The sequence below is a fragment of the Microtus pennsylvanicus genome, chromosome 8 (assembly GCF_037038515.1).
Source record: "Microtus pennsylvanicus isolate mMicPen1 chromosome 8, mMicPen1.hap1, whole genome shotgun sequence".
In the NCBI taxonomy this organism is placed as follows: domain Eukaryota; kingdom Metazoa; phylum Chordata; class Mammalia; order Rodentia; family Cricetidae; genus Microtus; species Microtus pennsylvanicus.
In genome coordinates, this window is record NC_134586.1 from 15,126,903 (window position 1) to 15,147,563 (window position 20,661).

Genomic DNA, 20,661 nt, shown 5'->3' on the forward strand with positions numbered 1-20,661 from the left:
ATATCTGATCCCCACAGCAAGTCAGTTGTCCCAGGCTCCCTAATGTCATCAAGGGAAGGCAGTTTAAATTTACCTCCCTTCCTCCCAGGTGTGCACACCTGCACAGAACACCTGGGATCCTGTCGAGGGAACACACCTTTTATCATCAGTAGACAAGTGTGTCCCATGGGCTGAGCTGCACCATACGGAGTTTACCACACCCCTTTTCCTGAGGTGCCAGAGAGACTGCAGCTGAGCGCCAAGCCCTCCCTTGCCCATAAAGAGCCTCTTATCTCCCGGGACACTGGGAAACAATTAATTTTGTCTTTTGGTTTCCCAGGCTTACATATCTGGCAGGCTCTCAGACATACACCGTAGTCACTGCTCCTGTGCTGTAGCATCTGCTTGTCCTGTGTCTACAGGGCATAATAAGCCTTAAGGTCTCTTTAAATATAGACTCTTTAAATAGCTTCATTTACTGCATGTCTCTCAGGGGTGAGATAACATTGAATACTGATTTTCTATTGCTAAACCTGTTATATCTTTTGGATGGGGTCTTTCTATGTGAACTCTCCCCCCTCACACTTTTTTTTTTGAGACAGGGTCACTCTGTGTAAGCCTAGCTGTCCTGGAACTCGCTCTATAAACTAGACTGGCCTTAAATTCACAGAGACCTGCCTGCCTCTCTCTCCTGAGTGCTGAGATTAAAGGCATGAGTAACCATCCATTTTGAACCTATTTTTAATACAGGAATTAATTTACTTTACTTATGTGTCTGTGCAAGAGGAGTTTTTTTGGTTAGGTTGATTTTTGCCTTATATATTTTATTTTTTGAGAAAAGGTCTCTGGGAGGCCAGACTGGCCTCGGGCTAGCCTCAAACTCACCATGTAGGTGAAGATGACCTTAAATTCCTGATCCTATCCTGTTCCTCTGCTTTCCAAGTGGCAGGATGATAGGCATGTTCATGTTTATAAAGTGCTGGGCTACTGCAAGGAGGCCGCTTGTTGGTTCCCGGCCACCCGGCTAGCTTAGACCTGAAATAATCACACAGAAACTGTATTAATTAACTCACTGCTTGGCCCATTAACTCTAGCTTCTTATTGGCTAACTCTTACATATTAATTTAACCCATTTCTGTTAATCTGTGTATGGCCACGTGGTTGTAGCTTACTGGATAAAGTTCCTGCATCATGGTATCTCTCAGACTCTGCATTCTCTCTCCCAGCATACAGTTCTGTTCTTCCCTGCCGTAGGCTCAAAGCAGTTCTTTATTCATTGAGCAATAAAAGCAACATTCAGACAGAAGAACTTTCCACACCACTGAGTTGGAGCCCAGGACTATGTGCCTGAAAGACAAGCCCTCTACCAACTTAACTGCATCCACAGACCTGCTTGTTTTCGTTCATTTGACTTTTCTGAGAGAGAGGCTCCTGGAACCTGTGCTGGTCTGGAACTTGCTGTGAAGCCAAGGATGACCCTGAACTTCTGGTCCTACTCTTTCCAATTCTCTAATGCTCAGAGACAAGCAGTATACCATCATGCCTGACAGTCCTTTGTGTGTGTGTGTGTGTGTGCGTGCGTGTGTGTGCGTGCGTGCGTGTGCGTGTGCGTGTGTGTGTGCGCGCATGTGTGTGCGTGTGTGTGTGTGCGTGTGTGTGTGTGTGTGTGTGCGTGTGTGTGTGTGTGTATGTGTGGCACAAGCACATGTGAGCCCAGAGGTCAACTTCTAGTGTTGCTTCTCATCTACTTTGGTTTTGTTTCAGGGGTTTTTGTTGTTGCTTGTTTCATCTGGTGTAGTTGGTTGTATTTGCTCTTTTTACTCTTTGACTTTTTTGGGATCCAGCTGTTGTGTGATGTTTTATTCTTTTTGTCTTTTTGGCCTTTATGTCTTTTGTCTTTTTGGGAGCCCACCACTCAGCTCCCAAATAAATCACACATGGAGGCTTATTATTAGTTGTGAATGTCCAGCCTTAGCTTGTTTCTTGCCAGCTTTTCTTAAGTTTTCCCAACTACCTTTTGCCTCTGGGCTTTTTCCTTTTTTCCTTCTGTATATCTTGCTTTCATTCTTACTCAGTGGCTGGCTGGGTGGCTGGGTGGCTGGTTGGGTGGCTGGGTGGCTGGCCCCTGACTTCCTCCTCCCCTTGTTCTCTTGTTCTCGTGTTTCTCCTTCTATTTCTACTCTCTGCCTGCCAGCTGATGCGGGATTCCCTCTGTGCGCTATGATTACCATTGATGAATAAAGAAACTGCTTTGGCCTATGGAAAGACAGAACTTAGCTAGGTGTGGAAAACTAAACTGAATGCTGGGAGGAAGGAGACAGAGTTAGTGAGAATCCATAGAGCCCCAGTGGAGACAGATGCCAGATCTCGGTAAGCCACAGCCTCATGGCAGTACACAGATTAATGGAGATGGGTTAATTTAAGATATGAGTTATCCATAAATATTTTTATGCTATTGGCCAAAGAGTATTGCAGATAATATGGTTTCTGTGTGGTTATTTCAGGGCTGAGCAGCCAAGAACAAACAGTGGCCTCTTACAACAGCCAGCCCCACCTATCCTTGTTGCTGCCTCACTATTGGCCATTCACCTCTTTATTAGGACCATCAGGTGTTTTAGACAGGCAAAAAAATCACAACTTCACAGAGTTAAACAAATGCAGTATAAACAAAAGTAACGTACCTTAAAATAATATTCCCCAACACCCTTCCACCCAGCTCCCAAATAAATATATGGAGATTTATTCTTTTTTTTAAATATTTATTTATTTATTATGTATACAATATTCTGTATGTATGTATGTCTGCAGACCAGAAGAGGGCACCAGACCTCATTACAGATGGTTGTGAGCCACCATGTGGTTGCCAGGAATTGAACTCAGGACCTTTGGAAGAGCAGGCAATGCTCTTAACCACTGAGCCATCTCTCCAGCCCATGGAGATTTACTCTTAGTTGAACTTCCAAAACACTTAAAACCAACATTCTTTTTTCCTTTGGTCCAAGAAATGAAGATGTTACTGGGAGGATACAAGAGGGGTAGAAAGGGTGACAATTTTACTTGGGAGTAGGGCCCTGAACTGGGCCACAAGTTTGCACTTGAGGGATGTGGAGTGGGTCTGGGTAGACAGAGGGGTACTTGCTGTAGTCATATTGAAGGGACCGTGAAGGGCCAGAGTACCCATGAGAAGGCATCAACAGAAAAAAACTACCAATATGATACCATGTGAAGGGATAGAACATGGGTGACCCTTCGGAGGTCCAAGTAGAGACCCTGGTGGGGCTGCCCATTGGAAGAGGCCCCGTATAAGACATTCCAGGAGTTTGTCTAGATGGTGGTTGACCACCCCTTGACTCAAACATGTAGCAATCCAGAGGTCCAACAGGGGAGAGCCCTAAACCACGAGGGCCATTTTGGGCCAGCTGCGTCTAAGAAGCCCTGGTTGGGGTATTGCAGCTGTTGGAAATGGGTGAAAATGTAAGAAGCTATGACCAGGATGTCCAGAGACTTGAGTTCCTGCTGCTTGGGGGTGGTCCTACAGCCTCAGGAGGCATAAATGGTGGAGCTGTGACTGAGTATGCCAAAAGGGAGGACTCCAGGAGTTGGCACTGGAGGCAGGAAGGAGCCAGGAGGAGGTATTGAAGGGAGTCTAGATCTGAATGATGATAATAACCAGGACTGGGAGCAGAGGGTGGAGTGAAGTTGCAAACAGTTGATGAGGGCGATTAGCTTAGGATGATAGGTTCTGGGCTGCCAGAAGTCATTCAGCTGCTGACATGTCACCCTCTGAGTTCTTTAAAGCATAAGACACAGCAAAAGGGCAGTTACACAGGTGCCACCCACTGACAGCCTCAGGTGAGGCAGCTGAAGCGTCAGGTGGACCAAAATGAGTGGAGACAGAACATCTGGAGTTGCCTGTGTTGGGGCCGGTCATGATCTTAAAGGTTTGTAAGATGACCCAAGAGGCTCTGAAAGCATCATAAAGCATCTTCTTATTGATTTCTGGGCCCGGGTTCTCAATGAAGATGTTGGCTCCTACACCCTGGTTTTTACTGTGAGCTGATGCTGTCTTCACCTGTATTGGCTTCCAATAGAGTTTGATCATGTTCATAATGGCAGAGTCAGCATTCTCACTCAAGAATCCATCAAAGCCATAGCCTTGGTGCTAGCTGGTGGCTCTTTTCTTGGGCGTGAGGGTGTGGACCTCGAGCCCTACTTGGAGAAGGAGTTCCCACAGCAGTGGCTCACAAACCCTCTCTTCTGGACCTCCCAGGTGCACCATGGCATCGTCATTGCCTTTGGCATTCATATGAAAAGGCTCCTGTTGACTCGTCACAGCTCCAAACCTCCACCTTGCTTTCTGAGACATGGTTGCTCATTGGTCCAACACGCATCAACCTGGCTAGGCTGGCAGGCCCCAGGGATCTGCCTGTCTCTGCCTCCCCAGTGCTGGAGATTGCTAGAAGTGCCACCACATGCATGGGTTCTGAGTCTCCAATTCTGGGTTTCAGGCTCACACAAAAGTAGCTTAGTAAGTAACCTATCACCCCAGCCATCACACTATTTACACCATCTGTCAGTCTATTTGTCTGTCTGTCTTTCTGCCTGTCTCTGTTGTGGAATATTAGTTTAAGATGTGTAGCATTCTTTTATGCTGTGGAACATTTGTTTCAGTGAATCAAAGATGTGTTGCATTCTTTTACGCTGCATTTGTTTATCGCTGTGAAGCTGTGTTACTTTGCCTGCCTAAAACACCTGATTGGTCTAATAAAGACCTGAATGGCTGAGAGCTGGGCAGAGAAAGGAAAGGCGGGACTGGTAGGCAGAGAGAATAAATAGAAAGAAAAATCTGGGAAGAGAGGATCAATGAGCAAAAAAAAGAAGGAGAGAGGGCACCAGGGTCCAGCCACTCAACCACACAGCCAGCTGTGGAGTCAGAATGAAAGTAAGACATACAGAAGTAAGAAAAGGAAAAAGACCAGAGGCAAAAGGTAGATAGGATAATTTAAATTAAGAAAAGCTGGCTAAAAACAAGCCAAGCTAAGGCTGGACATTCATAAGTAAGAATAAGTCTCTGTGTATTTATTTTGGAACTGGGTGGCAGGCCCCCAAAGAATTGAGTAAAATAAAAAAAAATCAACCGTATGTGTCTCTCTCTCTCTCTCTCTCTCTCTCTCTCTCTCTCTCTCTCTCTTTCTCTCTCCCCCTCTTTCTCTACCTATCCTATGGTTGACTTTTTTTCTACACTTGAGTTAGATCACCATAAGATGGCAATGTCGGAATGAGAATGAGAGCCCCCATAGGCTCGTAGGTTGGAATATTTGGTTCACAGTTGGTGAAACTGTTTGGGGAGAATTAAGAGATGTGGCCTTCTGGGAAGAGGCATGTCACTAAGGGTGGACTCTGAGCTTTCAAAAGCCCACACCATTCCTAATTAGTTCTCTTTCTGACTTAGGGTTGTGTCTCAAAATGTGAGCCCTAATCTAATGCCTGCTGCCACACTCCCCACCATGATGGTCATGAACTCACCCCCTGAAACTGTAAGCCCCAAATAAACCCTTTCTTCTATAAGTTGCCTCGTCATGCTGTCTTATTACAACAGTAGAAAAGGAACTAAGAGATCATGTGATCTACTTTCTTCCTTGTCTTTCCTCTAATTTTACTACCTTTGCCTTACTAAGTGAAAAGTGCAGAGATGTCTCATATTCTCCATGTCTCCAGACACACAGAGCCTTCCCCATCACCACGTCTGCCTGCGGAGGGGGACGTGCTGTACAGCTGATGGACCCACACTGACCCAAGTCCATGACAACTGTGGGCTTGGGAAGACGTGTAATGACTTGTGTCTCAGTACAGTATCACACTGGGTAGTTTCTCTGCCTGAAAAACGCTCTGTGCTTCACCAACTCAACCCTCCACCTTCCCCAGCAACTGATGACTTTCTTATTGTGCCCATGGTTTTGCCTTCCCCCGGAAGCCGTGCAGTGGGAACCTGACTGTGTAAGACCTTGGGACTGCTTCTTCTACTCATCAGTATGCATTCTTCACATCTTCTTAGAGCCTGATAAAGTACCATCATCTTTTCTTCTTTCCCTTTTGTTTTTGTTTTGTTTGTTTTCCTTTGTTTAAACAGCATCTCACTGTGTTGTCCTGGCTGGGCTCAAACTCTCCATTCTCCTGCCTCTGCCTCCTGAGTACTGGAATTAAAAATATACACCACTGCACATGGTCTAAATGCTTTTTCCCCCAGCACTGAGTGATATTTCGTTGTCTAGGTGCACCACTATATTTTTACTGAAGGACTTCCTGGTTGCTTCCAAGTTTGGGTAGTTATGAACAAAGCTGCTATAACATCAGTGTGTATGTTTTTGTGGGTGTATTTTTAACTTGGAGTAAATACCAAAACTCTTTATTGCTGGTTCTTATGGTAAGATTATGCAAAAGTTGTGTTTGCTTTTTTGTTTATTTATTTGGGATATTTCTCTTGTGGTGGTTTTGAGAAAGAGTCTCATGTAACTCAAAATGGACTACAACTTACTATGTAGTTGAGGATATCACTGAAATCCTGATCCTCCTCCCTCCACCTCCTAAGTGCTGGGTTAAGGCCCGTGCCACCACCCAGATTACTATGTTCTGTTTTTTAAGGACCCATCTTCCTAAATGTTTGCACCTTTCCATTCCCATAAGCAGTGAGTGAAAGACTATTCCACTGCCTCACCAGCAAGGAGTGTGTGTTCTACACTTGGGCTATTATAATAGATGTATGTCATTGGGGAGTGTGTGTGTGTGTGTGTGTGTGTGTGTATGCACATGTGAGCATAAGTGCCCAAGCAGTCCAGAAGAGGGCACTGGATCCCCTGCAGCTGAAGTTAGAGGTAGTTGTGAACCACCCAGCATGGGCCCTGGGAATTGAAATCCAGGTTCCCTGTAAGAGCAGCAAGTGCTCTTACTACTGAGACATCTCTCGGGACCCCTTCCCTGCTGAGCAGGATCTCATGTATGCCAGACTAGTCTCAAACCCACTGAGTAGCTGAAGGTAGCCTTGAACTTCATATCCTTCTGTCTCCACCTCCCAAGTGTTGGAACCACAAGGTACACACCATCACACCCTGTGTATGCAATGTTGGATAGGAAATCCAGGGCTTCATGTGTGCTAGGTCCAACACTCTGCCAACTTGACTACATCCCCAACTCTCCCTTCCTATTTTAACTTCCAGAAAAATACCATTCCTAACATGGGAAGGGGTGTGCTGCTCCTTAACATGTGGACCAAACCCCAGAGGAGAGGTCCCAAGACACCCGCCATGATTTCTGCAACACCTGCTCTTTTCTATACAGCGCTTCCCACCCTACTCTTTTGTTCTGTCCTACACTTCAGATTTCGGTTTTGTGTTGAACATGCTTCTTTCCTTTCATGTTGAAAATAGGTCATTGTGCAAAGAGCCGAAACAATCAACAACAAAACTGAAGATAGGGTTAAAAGAAATAAAAAAGTTTTCTGGGCTGGAGAGATGGCTCAGTGGTTAAGAGCACTGGCTCTTCTTCCAAAGGTCCTGAGTTCAATTTCCAGCAACCACATGGTGGCTCACAACCATCTGTAATGGTATCTGGTGCCCTCTTCTAGTGTGCAGGCAAACATGGAGGCAGAATGTCATATACATAATAAATAAATAAATAAATCTTTTTTTAAAAAAAGTTTTCCCCCTGATTTTCTCTTTAGAGTATTTATATTACCTTATTTACTTAGTATTTAGTATTTAGGGTATTTAGTAGGTAATATGGGGACTGACAGTCTACTAAATGTTTTGTTTTGGTTGTTGTTTTTTTTTTTTTTTGAGACAGGGTTTCTTTGTAGTTTTAGAGCCTGTTCTGGAACTAACTCTTGTAGCTCTTGTAGACCAGGCTGGCCTCAAACTCATAGAGATCCACCGGCCTCTGCCTCCCAAATGCTGGGATTAAAGGCATGCACCACCACTGCCCAGCCTACCAAATGTTTTTTATAAGATGTTTCTGACTGTATAAATTAATCTCCTGTCTCCCACTCCACCTCTCTTGTTTTTAGAATGTTACCCAGATTGGCTTTTAACTCTTGGGTTCAAATAATCCTCCTGCCTCATCCTCTGACTATAGACTGTAACTATAGCATGTAACACTCTAAATACAGGGAGCGGGGAACTAGAGAGATGGCTCAGCGGTTCAGAAGACCTGGGTTCGAATCTCAGCACACACATAGTGGCTCACAAACATCTGTAACTCCAGTCCCAGGGGATCTGATGTCCCCCTTCTGGCCTCACCAGCATAGCACTGCATGTACATATGTAGTGCCACGACACACATGTAGGCAAAACACTATATACATAAAATAAAAATAAAAGTTTACAAATTTTCTTAAAGTATTTTTGATTGTCAAGGTGGCGCGCACTTGCCAGGTTGTGTGTGGAGGTCAGAGGACAACCTGCAGTTCGTGAGAGTTGATTCTCTCCTTTCTCCATGTGGTTCAGGGAATCAAGCTCAGGTCATGGGGCTTGGCCACAAGCACATTTACCCAATGAGTCATGGCACCTATCTCACAAGTATGTGTGACTCAAGTGTTACTGCTATCTTTCCTTAATGAAAACAACATATTACACATTGATATGTGATTTTCTTTCTTTCTTTTAAGATTTATTTATTTATTATGAAGACAGTGTTCTGTCTGTCTGTATGCCCGCAGGCCAGAAGAGGGCACCAGACCTCATTACAGATGGCTGTGAGCCACCGTGTGGTTGCTGGGAATTGAACTCAGGACCTCTGGAAGAGCAGTCGGTGCTCTTAACCTCTGAGCCATCTCTCCAGCCCCTGTGATTTTCTTTTCACAAAAATATATGGCACAATACTGGGGATGTGGCTTGGTGGTAGCATGCTTGCTCAACATGTGTGAGAACCTGGGTTGATTGCCAAACACTGAGAAAAAAGTGGAGGGGGAGATATTACAATAAGCAAGAAATCCAGAACCAACCTGAGCTACACAGTGAGACCCTGTCTCAAAAACAAAGAAATAAAAATATGTTCATTTGAACCATTTCTAATGGGGCCTTTTTCAGTTAGTAGTTCAGGTTAGTCTTGAACTCTCAGCAATATTCCTGTCTCAGCCTCCTAAGAGCTGAGGCTACAAGTGCAATCCGCCAGGCCACACACTGCTGGCATCTTCTCTTTTGGGCATTATTCCAAAGTGATACTTGTCTTTGTTGCTCATAATAGGGCCTGGGTTATGAGTCATTTGTCCAGGCCTTTATTAAGAAACAAACACCACATCTTCAAGTGAGTTAGTATGTCTATAGTCCAGTGAATATCCTTCTGTGGATACACATGCTTTGCTTGTATGCATGTATGTGCACCATATGCATGCCTGGTGCCCAAGGAACTCAGAAGAAGGTTGGGTTCAAGCCAGCTGGGATAATACAGCAACACCTAACCTCAACATAAAGAAGAGAAAGACATCTAAAGTTTAAATTTATTAATTTGACTTAACTTACTCAATAGAGGTTCAACAATTTCCTCTCCTGGGGACACAGAACTAATGAGCAGGAAGCTAGCTACTGCTACTGCCACGCAGTCATATTTAAGCCACTAATCCAAAAGAAATCATGGATATTTTAACCCCAAAATAAGTGTGTCTTTATGAGAGTTTCTGGATCTTATAGCTATCCAGACAGTGTAATCCTTCAATCAGCTTTCTGTCAAGGGGAGAGAACAATCGCTGACTGTTCGGACTAATCTGGCCAGAAAAGGTCCCAGTAGTTCCTAAGTGTGTTGGATTAAGCACATGATTTAAAAATAAAACCCAAAGACTATCCTGATGATAGGTTTTATAGAGTGTTCATGTAGTAGGCAACTCCTGCTTGGGACCCGGATGCTGAGACATTTGCCGCCATACTTCTAACTTTAAGTTTACAGGCTTAGTATCTCAAAAGAAGCTTCCAAAGGGACAGGAAGGGGTTGTTGTCTTCTGCATTATTTGTAAGAAGTGAAACACAATCTAAATCCCTGTCACGAGAAAAGGGGCCAGGGTAGCATCCAAAAGACAGAGGATTGTGCTGCTCACTGTGTGTGTGTGTGTGTGTGTGTGTGTGTGTGTGTGTGTGTGTGTGTGTGCGTGTGTGTGCGTTGCCTGTGGAGGCCAACAGGTGGCAGTCAGTGTCCTACTTTCATTTCCGTTGCCATGTGAAAATGCCCTGGCAAGATGCAATGTAGAAGTAAAACTTAGTTTAGCTCGCAATTCCACATTCTAGTCCATCGCAGCAGGGGGTCAAAGTGGTGGGAACCTAAAGTATCTAGTGACATCATATCCACGTCAAGAGTAAAGGGAGCTGCATGCATGCCTACACTCAGCTAGCTTTCTCTAACTCTGTGTCTAGGCCTCCTCTCTAACTCTGTGTCAAGGGCTCATAGCCCAGGATGGTGCCATCTCCATTGAGGTCGGGTCTTCCCACATTGAGTAAGGCAAGCAGGACAGTCCTCCACAAACATACCCACTGATCAGCCTGAGCTAGCCGATGACTCAGGGAGACTCTCTTCCCGCACAACTCTAGGCTGTGTCAGGGGAGCAATGAAAGATGACCATCCCATGAGATGTCTTCCTCAGTTTCTCCCTACCGTGGTCTCTCATTGAACCTGAAACTTTAGGCCGGTGAACCCCAGGGATCCTCTTGTCTCCTTTTTAAATGGGTGCTGAATATTGAAATTGGGTCTCGGTGTTTTCACGGCAAGCATTTTGCAGATTAAGCAATGTCCTCAGCTTTGTTGTTTGTTGCTGTTATTTTGAAACAGGATCTCATGTAATCCAGGCTAGCTTCGACTCACTATAAAGTTAAGGATGACTTTAAATTTCTATTCCTGCCTATACTTCCCAATGACTGGGGTTTATATTTCCTATTTATTTATTTTTAGGTGCTTTTTTCCCTGGTTTTTTGAGACAGCATAGTTTTGGAACCTGTCCTGGAACTAGCTCTTGTAGACCAAGCTGACCTCATACTCACGGAGATCCGCCTGCCTCTGCCTCCCGAGCTCTGTGATTAAAGGTGTGTGACACCACTGCCAGCTGATACATTGGTGTTTTTTTGCATGTATATCAGAATGCTATCTTAAGGTATCTGCCGTCATTCATTCTCATGACATGGCTGAAGTATCTCAAGTGCCATTGCCATATCCTGTAGTTTACTTCCTTCTGTAGATGGAGATGTTTCTTAATGTCATTGTTGTGCAGCCTATCTCTTTGAGTGACGCCTAGAATCCTCCTGAGACATGCCATCTCAGACACATTCAGCCGCTGTTCTTATTGTCCAGATTTTGAAGATGTAAAGAAGGCAGCTCAAGATAGCGCTGTTGCATGAGGAGGGAGAGCCCTTTGTTTGTCCCGGCCTCCTGGCTCCCTTACACCCGAAATATCCACACAGAAACTGTATTCATTAAAACACTGCCTGGCCCATTATCTATAGCCTCTTATATTGGCTAACTCTCACATCTTGATTTAACCCATTTCTAATAATCTGTACATCACCACAAGGTCGTGGCTTACTGGGAAAGATTCGGCATGTCTGATTCTAGCGGCTCCATGGCGGTTCTCTAACTCTGCTTTCTTCCTCCCAGAATTCAGTTCTGTCTCCTCCACCTACCTAAAGTTCCACCCTATCAACTAGGCCAACGCAGTTTCTTTATTCATTAGCCAATGAAAGCAACACATAAATAGAAGAACCTCCTACACCATAGCACTGCTTGGAGAAGTGCACAGGATAAGGTGAAGAGGAAGGCCTATAAAATACTGGATAGACAGCATAAAGAGAAACTGTGGAACCTTGAGTATAACAACAGCACAAGTATCTAGGAAGCCCAGCATAGGAACAACTGGAGAACCATCATAAACGAGCTGAATTTGAGAGGGAACGTGAGGAGTGAGGGGAGGCCCCGGGAAGGGATGGAGAGAGGAAAGAGAATGGAGAAAACAGTGTAATTACATTTTAATTTTTAAAAATAAAATTTTTCAGAAAGAAAGACAGGAGCAGTCTGAGAAACAGTGTCTTAAAAAGCAAACTGAAACAAAAGTTGCTGAAAGGACAAACAGCATCCTGTTATACTCAGATGAAGTGCCTACAACACGTAGGGAAGGCTAAGTGTGGTGGTTTGGATATAACAGTCCCCATAAGTTTACAGGGAGTGGCGCTCTTAGGAAGTATGACTTTGTTGAAGGACATGTGTCACTGCGGGGGCAGGCTTTGAGATTTCATAGGTGTTTAATCCACAGTGGGTGCCTCAGTGAACTTCCTGCCGCCTTTGGATCAAGGTGTAGCTCCTTCTCCACTCACTCAGCTCCTTCTCCAGCACCCTGTCTGCATCCATGCTGCCATGTTCCACCATGATGATAGTGGACCAGAGCACTGAAACTGTAAGCACCCCAGTTACGTGTTTTCCTTTATAAGAGTCACATGGTCTTGGTGTCTCTTCACAAGTAATAGAAACCCTAACTAAGACGGTAAGGAATTTAACAAGTATAAATGTTTGGAAAGGTGAAAAAGTTGTAAGAAATGGGCTGGGAATATATCTCAGTTGGTAGGGTAGTTGCCTAGAATGCACGAACCAGATAAAACTAGGAGTGGTGATGAATACTTGTGGAATATTTGTTTATCTATGCAAGGATCTGTTGCGTTTGCTTAACTATGTAAAGGTATGTTCATTTGTTTAACTATGTAAAGGTATGTTCATTTGTTTAACTATGTAAAGGCTGTTGCAGTTGTTTAATTATGTAAAGATATGTTCGTTTGTTTAACTATGTAAAGGCTGTTGCATTTGCTTAACTATGTAAAGATGTGTTTCTGTTTTACCTGGCCTGTCTAAGGCACTTGATTGGTCTCATAAAAGGTTGAATGGCCAATAGCGAGGGAGGAGGTATAGACAGAACTTCCAGGCAGGGAGAGAAGTAGGAAGAGAAATTGAGGCTTGAGATGAAAGAAAAAGGGAAGCCCAGGCCAGACAGACACAGAAGAAGGACTGTAGGGCATCCAGAATGAAGGAAAGGTAAAATGCCTCGAGGCAAAGCATAGATGAACAAACACAAGTTAAATTAATTATGTAAAAAAAGAGCTAGTGGGGCATGCCCAAGCTAAGGCTTCATGTCTTTATTTGGGAGCTGGTTGGTGGTCAAAAAAAAAAAAGTGCCAACTACACGTACCTGTAATCATAGTACCCTGGAAGTAGAAGCAGAAGAACAGAAGATCTGTAGTTCAGGGTCATCCTTGGCTATATCAGAAAGTTAATTTTAATTAATTTAATTAAATAAATTAAATGTATTTATCATATACAATTAATTGTATAATTAATATATAATTATATAACATAATTATAATAAAGAAAAAGAGGCCATGATTTTGAGAGAGGGCAAGGAGAATCATGGGAGGAGTTGGAAAGAAGAAATGGAAAGGGGAAATGAGGTAATCACTTATTTTAATTTCAAAAAAATAAATTACTAAATAAATAAGCATGTTTCTTTTTTTAAAAAAAATGTCGAGGACGAGAGGTGGCTCAGCATGCAAGAGCACTTGCTGCTCTTCCGGAGGACCTGGGCTTGGTTGCCAGCACCCGTTCCAGGTACCTCTAGCTCCAGCTCCAGGGACCCGACTCCCTCCAGCTCTCACAGGTACCCAAGCACACATGGCGCATACACACAGACACAAACACACGAGTGAAAATTTAAAATGAACTTTTAACAAACTGAGTTGGGGAGGTGGCTTAGGAGTAAGAAAGTGTACAAATATGAGCGCCTGTGTTTGAGTTCCCAGCACCCATATAAAAAAAAAAAGCCAAGTATGGCCACATGCGCCTGCAACCCCAGCATTGTGGGACAGAGAAAGGCAGATGCTGGCAGCTACCTGGCCAGTCAGCCTCACCAAAACAGTAAACTTTCAGTTCAGGGAAAAACTGTCCTGCAGCACCAAGGCAGAGAGCAACAGGGAAAGTCACCAGATATAAACCTCTGGCCTCCACCTTGGGTGCCCATGAACATACATACACACACACACACACACACACACACACACACACACGCACGCACGCACGCACACACGCGCGCGCGCGCGCGCGCGCGCGCGCACACACACACACACACAGAGCGAGGGGGGTTGAGGGGACAAGGAATTAAAATGACAATCACATTAAAAAAAATAAATAAAAAGCATTCCGTGCAGCTCCAGAGTGCTTGACTGATACCTGGACTAGCCAAGCCATGCTGACCTCACACAGCTCGGTCTCCAAGGCTCAAAGTCCATTCGTTCATGGATCCAAGGGAACTTTCTCTACTTTGGGCTTCCCCCAGAAGACATATGTGGATTACCCAGAATCCCTCCTTTTCTGTCTAGTACATCTAGTAGTTCCAGGTGGCAGTCTAGTCCCAGAATCGTCTTTGTAGATTGGCTTGTCTGAGAGCAACTGGGAAGCAGTTCTCACTGCCTGCGAAGGAGAAACGTAGGGAATCTGGTCAGTTTCAGGGAACCTCCCTCCCCCTCAGCCAAGCTATTTTGAGTTTAGTTCCTGACTTAATGTGTTTCCCTGCAGGATGAAGTGTTTCACCTCCCTGTAACATCTTATTTAAACTATCCGCCTGTTTCATCTCCCTTTTTATATCCTATGCCTTAAGGAGTTTCTCTCCAAAATGAAAGACATTAACTAGGAAGAAATTGCTTCACATCGGGCCAGAGCTGTCATCTGGTGTCCTTCTGTGCCACTCTGTCTTTATGCCTCCCTCTGAACACAGGGTTTAGCATTTTCCAGCTAGGCTGGCTGACCAGAAAGCCCCAGAAATCTTCCTGTCTCCCTCCCATCCCAGGACTGGGGTGACAATATGCATGACCACACCCAGCTTTTTATGTATGTCCTGAGAATCCTGATTCAGGTTCTCATGCAGCAAACATTCTTTTCCTCTTTTGAGCCTGTCTCCAGCCCTCATTATTTATCCGCTGCCCATTTTTATTATAAGTATCCACACAATTCATAGAGCATACAGGAGGATCAGCACTGAGATGAAAATAACAAAAGCACACCACTTCTATGTCATGTATTAAAACATTCAGCAAGTTAGGTGATGGCAGCACACACCTTTAATCCCAGCACTGAGGAGGCAGAGGCAGGCAAATCTCTGTGAGTTCGAGGCCAGCCTGGTCTACAAAGTAAATTCTAGGACAGCCAGAGCTGATACACAGAGAAACCCTGTCTTGGGGGTGGAGGAAGAAACTTGGATAACACAATGTCAATCCTGTTGAGAAAAAACAAGCTTTAACACAAAGTTACTCTTTCCAAGAACGTAGATGATATTGTACACTGTGTTTGGGGTCTTAGTGGCTCCCTGGTTAGAAGGGTGGGGGTAGTTTAGTTTTTAAGTGTTACAGCTCTGAAGAGGACGGTTTCCCGAACGCAGCTCTGAAGGGAGAGGTAGCCTGGCAGTCTGTAGTTAAGGAATACCACAGAGTCACACCGTACAGCAAACCTCACGCAAGAGATTTATTGGGGAAAACACCGAAGGATGGCTCTCTCTGCTCCAGCGAGAATCAGCAGGGAAACTGAGTAAGAGGCCGGCTCATAAATGGCTTCTTGGGGGTGGAGTTTTCTAGGGTGGGGATCAGTGAGATTTCAAGTCCTGAGCTTGGGGTGAACCCGGGGCTTGGTGGGTTTTCAAGTTCACGGATTTGTGGGTTTTCATGCTCTGGGGTTGAGCTCAGAGACTTTCTAGCCTACAATAGAGGCTGTGGGTGTTTCACAGGGTGCTTTTATTCCCAAGGCTGTGGAAGGATTTGACCACAGATGCATCAAGCAACAGGGCAAAGACCACCATATAGAAGCCATACGAGTCATTTTTATCAAGTTTCTAGGAAGAAAGGGACAGGCAGAGCATGGTTATGGTGGCACACACCAGTGACAGGGATGTGTTGATGGAGTGAAGGAGGACCATACATTCAGGCGTCCCTAGGGCTCCACTGTGTGGACAGGCGAGACGCCTCAGCAGGCTAAAGTGCTGGCTGTCCAAGCCTGCTGACTCGAGTTTGATCCCTGGAACTCACATAGGGGGAGAGGAGGAGCTATGACTCCACAAAGGTGTCCTCCGTGTCCTCCACACAAGTGGCCAGTGGCATAGGCACTCACATGAAGGCACAATAACAATAAGTTCTTAAATTTAAAAAAAAATAGAAATTTTGGGCCAGTGAGATATATCAGTGAATTAAGTTAAGGCGCATGCCACTAAGCCTGGACACTTAGAGTCAAAGGAGATAACATGCATCTCCTCTGAGATCTTTCCCGCCGTTTCATTTCCGTGTTCCTGTGAACCCTAGGGTCAGCACCACCCTGCTGCAGTGAGCGTGAACCCTGCCTGGCAAGGCCTCCACAGCTGTCCCGAGGGTTGTTATTGCTGTGCCTGCCTAGACCGTGCAGGCAGCCTGCGAGCTCCGTACACTGTGGTGAGGTTACGGGCGTGCCCTACCACAGCGAGCTTTTTAAGGGGGTGCCAGAGATTTGAATTCTGCTCTTCACCTTTGCACAACTGACCCACGGAGCCTTCTTCCCAGCTCCCAGAGCACTGATTCTTAGGTCTTGTGAATTCAAATTTAATGCATTTACCCTTCCCACCTCTGCCCTTGGGGAAAACCCAAAACAACATAAAAGAAGATTGAAAACGACGGCCGGCCGTTTGTTTACTTATCTAGACCTAGCACTAGCTCATTGAACGTGAATCTCTGGTGATTGCTTTGTGGTCCATGAAGAGCCAAGCTGTCCCACAGTTAAACAAACAGCAAAAGCCCCAGCAAGGTTCCTTCTCCCTAATATCTAAAAAGGCAACTCACGAAAAGACGCCCCTCCTAACTAAACCCCCACCCAAGCAATAGTAGATTATAAGGCTTCCCCACCCTGCTGACCCCTGCTAAGGCCCTAGCGAGGCCCCAGTGCCCCTTGCCAAGGCCCTCCAAACTCCTGAATGGCTTTTCCAAGGTCTTCTCCCCAGGCCACAGCTGTCACAAGCTGACTGCGCTGTCATAAAAACCTACCTGGCCCAAGATAAACCTATACAAACCGCCAGCCTGAGATAAACACCCCTCACTTGAAAGGGACGGCTCCAGGACCAAGGCCAATTCCTGGCCTCTCCAGAATCGTTGGGCTCTCTGTGTTTATTCTCTTGTTGCTCCCTAATTGTGTTTATTTCTTACTTATCAATTTTCTGACCAATGCCCTGAATGCTGGAACGTTGACAGGGTGCCCAGGGAACTAATTACACCCCTCCTCAGAGTTTTAAACAAAGCCAAACAAGACAGAGGAATGGAAGGTGGCGCCAGATCATTGTTTATCCCTGATGGAGCTGGGTTGCTGAGCGGGCTTTAATGTGAGACTCAGAAGTTTCCCAGCATCGTGCTGATAACTAAGATTCAGCAGTTTGAAGCTCGACTGGGGAAGAGCCCCAAATGTGCCAATTAAGCCACCAGCCCAAGGGCAGAGCTAGGAAATGGGGCAAGGAGATCCAGGCTGATACACAACCCAACTCTCTTTACCTGGGACGATCTCTTGGTTTGTTTTGATTTGTTTTGTTTTTGAGACAAGGTCTCATCTGTCACAGGCTGGCCTTAAACTTGACTGTGGCAGAGACTGACCTTGAACTTCTGGTCTTTCTTGCCTCCAACTCCTGAGTGCTGAGAAGATCACAGCTTGGAGACGCTACACGGTTTACGGGATTTGGGGATCAAACCCAGGACTTAGAGTTGGCGAGGCAAGTATTCTAGTAACTGAGTTACAGCCCCAGCTTTGGTTCAGTTTCGTTTTTTTATTATTGTGGTGGATGTGTGGATGTGTGGGGCACAAAGTGTGTCCCAACACGTGTGTGGAGAACAGAGAATTTTGTAGCGTTGGTGCTCTCCTTCCGCCTTTTCTGGGACTCTGGGGATCGAACTCGGGTCATGAGGGTTACCCCACAAGTGCTTTACCCATTGAGCCATCTACTTGCCCTTTGGTTGGTGTTTTGGGTTTTGTTGTTTGAAACAGGGTTTTACTGTGTTCCTGAGGTCAGTCTAGAATTCCATAGATAGGCTGGGCTGGTTGTTCTAGCTCTTGCTGAAAAACAGCTTTTGTTTGAATATCCCACGCCCCTCCATGGCTATCAAACCATTGCACATTCTAAACAAGCATTCTACCACTAAGGTACACCACCACCATCACCCCAAAGGTGTTTTACTGATAAAAGATGTGTTTGTATTATGTCACTATAGTTAAATCTTTTAACTAGCCAGACATGGCTGCAGTGGCCTATAATCCCAGGGAAGAGGAGGGCAGACTGGAGGAGCACGAAGAGGAATAAAGAAAAGGGAAAGTTGGTTTGAGGCCAGCCTGGGTTCCACCGCAAGACACTATCACAATCGATCAGTTATTCCTTAACCAATCAATTAATTAAAAGAGAATTTACCAAATGGCCATGGAGTGGCTAGCTGACATCTCTTGGAGATAGCAGACATACCACTGGAAGCCTTGCTGTACCCAGGCAGGCACTGAGTTCTTGGTAATCCTCCTGCCTCAGCCTCCTGAGTTCTGAACCACAGCTGTGTGCCACCCAACCCAACTTGAACATTTAAAGAAGCAAAGAGAATGTGAAAAGCAAGAAAACCCCCTTTAAACTATTATTTGCATTTTTTTCTCTCCCTTCAAAAACCATGTAGCTAACCCATCCCTGCTTCCTCCTCTACTCACCTTTCCTCCCGTCTCAGCAAGCATCACCCTCTTTTGTGTTGGGAAGAGTCTCTTGGCCTCCTCTCCATGTTCTAGTTCTCCTCTCTGCCAATGACTCTGCCTAACAAAGGCGCTCTAGGGAGCACACGGCACAAAGCGCGAATTCTTCTTGTAGACAAGAAGAGAGGTGTTGGCCGGGCATCATTTTAACACTGCATCCTCTGTTACGCAGGCAGAAAACAAAATTCCAAGTAGGCCAGAACCCAGTGGGGAAGGAAAGGCAATGTCAGGGTCTCTCAGGGATGGGAGCAGGGCAGACATAAGTTTGCTGTGACGGCAGTAGAGAGATATCACAAATGCGAATCTTGCGCCGAGGCAGGCACTGCATTCCTCGTTCATCCAGGTCCCCTCTGCAGGCCAGGAGCTGGGGAAGGATCTCCAGAGAAGCTAGGCAGGGGCACAAGATGAAGAGTGGGAAGTAAAGGCATTCTGTAAATACACAGCAAGCGAGGATCCGTTGACGTTGACAGATTCTGGAAATGAGAAGCAGAGACAGCACTAGAGACATCTAATCAACCCACTAGGCCAGAGCCAGGAGTCGGGAATCCAAACAGCTCCCAACTCTTGATCCTTTTCATTCACATTTAAAAAGATCACCAGCCCTCTGCGTCTGTAAATTCCACATGCGTGGGTTCAGCCAACTGTTGGTGGGAGACATTTGCGTCCGCGCTGAACTGGATAGATTTTTATTCTTGTTGTCCCCTAAACAGTACAGAATAACTGTATACCATTTACATCACAGTGGCTATCACACAGACACAGACACATAAATATGATAAAAATGCATCTTAAAACAAAAGCAACACAGTCAAGCTTCTTTTTCCAGAAAACACCAAATGGCAGATGACGCCGGTTCAGCAAGAGAGCCGGGGGGGACCCAGGATTAGGAGAAAGTGGTGGCTTCTATGAAGGATTTAGCAGAGGTCTTAGAGGCTGCCGTCGTGGTCATGGCCAAGGCCATGGAGCTCATAGAGTAAAGCTGAAGACAAGGAGTGGATCCTTGTCACCCAGATGGGTCGCCTGGTTAAGGATGTGAAGATCAAGTCCCTGGAGGAGATCTACCCTGCCCATTAAGGAGTCTGAGATTATTGACTTTTCCTGGGAGCATCCCTAAAAGGATGTGGTTCCAAAGATCATGCCCATGCAGACGCAGACTCAGACTGGCCAGTGGATCAGGTTCAAGGCTTTTGTCACTATTGGGGAGTACAATGGCCATGTTGGTCTTGGTGTTAAGGGCTCCAAGGAGGTAGCCACTGCCATCCAAGGGGGCATCATCCTGGCCAAGCTTTCCATTGTCCCTGTGCAGAAAGGCTACTGGGGGAACAAGACCGGTAAGTCTCACACTGTCCCATGCAAAGTGGCAGGCCACTGTGGCTCTGTGTTGGTACATCTCATCCCTGCCCCCAGAGGCAGTTGGCATGGGTTCTGCTCCTGTGCCCAAGAAGCTACTGATGATGGGCAGTAATGATGACTGCTACATGTCAGTCAGGGGCCGCATTGCCACTCTGGGTAACTTTGCCAAGGCCAGCTTTGATGCCATCTCTAAGACCTACAGCTACCTGACCCCCAACCTCTGGAAAGAGACTGTGTTCACCAAGTCTCCTTATCAGGAATTCGCTGGCCATCTTGTGAAAACCCACACCAGTGTTTCTGTTCAAAGGACTCAGGCTCCAGCTCTGGCCACCACATAATGGTTTTTATACAAGAAAAATAAAGTGAATTAAGTCTGTTAAAACACACACACACACATACACACACACACACACACACCACAAAGTTTTCTCTTAGCTTCCTTGACAGGGCATGTTTGCCTTTGTGAATTTTTTTCTCTTGTCTTAGAGGTCAACCCTGTTACTACTACAACCAAGATACTGAAAAATTCTACCAGCCCAAGTATCT

At 45.5% G+C, this 20,661-nt stretch overlaps 2 pseudogenes; one reads left to right on the forward strand and one right to left on the reverse strand.

The window, feature by feature from the left end:
* Nucleotides 1-3,032: 3,032 nt before the first annotated feature.
* On the reverse strand, nucleotides 3,033-4,345 carry LOC142855744 (uncharacterized; annotated as a pseudogene).
* A 15,253-nt stretch (nucleotides 4,346-19,598) lies between these two features.
* LOC142855438 (small ribosomal subunit protein uS5-like) lies at nucleotides 19,599-20,453 on the forward strand (annotated as a pseudogene).
* Nucleotides 20,454-20,661: the final 208 nt, after the last annotated feature.